General features: G+C 49.0%; 6 non-coding genes across 6 annotated transcripts; all 6 read left to right on the top strand.

Annotated features, from left to right (window-relative positions):
• The first annotated feature begins 80 nt into the window (after positions 1-80).
• Pmar_PMAR025275 lies at positions 81-152 on the top strand. The gene has a single exon. It is a non-coding gene; the product is annotated as a tRNA-Trp (tRNA).
• An 81-nt stretch (positions 153-233) lies between these two features.
• On the top strand, positions 234-305 carry Pmar_PMAR025274. Its single transcript has one exon. It is a non-coding gene; the product is annotated as a tRNA-Trp (tRNA).
• Positions 306-386: 81 nt separating this feature from the next.
• On the top strand, positions 387-458 carry Pmar_PMAR025273. Its single transcript has one exon. It is a non-coding gene; the product is annotated as a tRNA-Trp (tRNA).
• Positions 459-539: 81 nt separating this feature from the next.
• On the top strand, positions 540-611 carry Pmar_PMAR025272. The gene has a single exon. It is a non-coding gene; the product is annotated as a tRNA-Trp (tRNA).
• An 81-nt stretch (positions 612-692) lies between these two features.
• On the top strand, positions 693-764 carry Pmar_PMAR025271. The gene has a single exon. It is a non-coding gene; the product is annotated as a tRNA-Trp (tRNA).
• Positions 765-845: 81 nt separating this feature from the next.
• On the top strand, positions 846-918 carry Pmar_PMAR025270. The gene has a single exon. It is a non-coding gene; the product is annotated as a tRNA-Trp (tRNA).
• Positions 919-946: the final 28 nt, after the last annotated feature.

The raw sequence follows: 946 nt of genomic DNA, 5'->3' as shown, positions 1-946 counted from the left end.
ATGATAGACTGCGAGTTGTAGGAAAATACAAAATAATCGCCTGTATGTTTCCTTTGGATGATGCTGAACAACGTCGGCTTGGTCCTGTGGCGCAACGGTAGCGCATCTGACTCCAGATCAGAAGGTTGTCCGTTCGAATCGGGCCGGGGTCATATGATAGACTACGAGTTGTAGGAAAATACAAAATACTCATCTGTATGTTTCCTTTGGATGATGCTGAACAACGTCAGATTGGTCCTGTGGCGCAACGGTAGCGCATCTGACTCCAGATCAGAAGGTTGTCCGTTCGAATCGGGCCGGGGTCATATGATAGACTGCGAGTTGTAGGAAAATACAAAATGCTCACCTGTATGTTTCCTTTGGATGATGCTGAACGACATCGACCTGGCCCTGTGGCGCAACGGTAGCGCATCTGACTCCAGATCAGAAGGGTGTCCGTTTGAATCGGGCCGGGATCATATAGTAGACTACGAGTTGTAGGAAAATACAAAATACTCACCTGCATGCTTCCTTTCGAGGATGCTGAACAACATCGGCTTGGCCCTGTGCCGCAACGTTAGCGCATCTGACTCCAGATCAGAAGGTTGTCCGTTCGAATCGGGCCGGGGTCATATGGTAGACTACGAGTTGTAGGAAAATACAAAATACTCACCTGCATGTTTTCTTTGGAGGATGCTGTACATCCTCAGATTGGCCTTGTGTCGCAACGGTAGCGCATTTAACTCCAGATCAGAAGGTTGTCCGGTCGAATCGGGTGGTGGTCACATGATAGACTGCGAGTTGTAGGAAAATATAAAATACTCGCCTGTATGTTTCCTTTGGGTGATGCTGAACATCGTCGGCTTGGCCCTGTGGCGCAACGGTAGCGCATTCTGACTCCAGATCAGAAGGTTGTCCGTTCGAATCGGGCCGGGGTCATATGGTAGACTACGGGTGGTAGGAAAAT

The sequence above is a fragment of the Perkinsus marinus genome (genome assembly GCF_000006405.1).
Source record: "Perkinsus marinus ATCC 50983 genomic scaffold scf_1104296966646, whole genome shotgun sequence".
Taxonomy (NCBI): domain Eukaryota; phylum Perkinsozoa; order Perkinsida; family Perkinsidae; genus Perkinsus; species Perkinsus marinus.
This window is presented reverse-complemented; position numbering and strand designations above follow the sequence as displayed.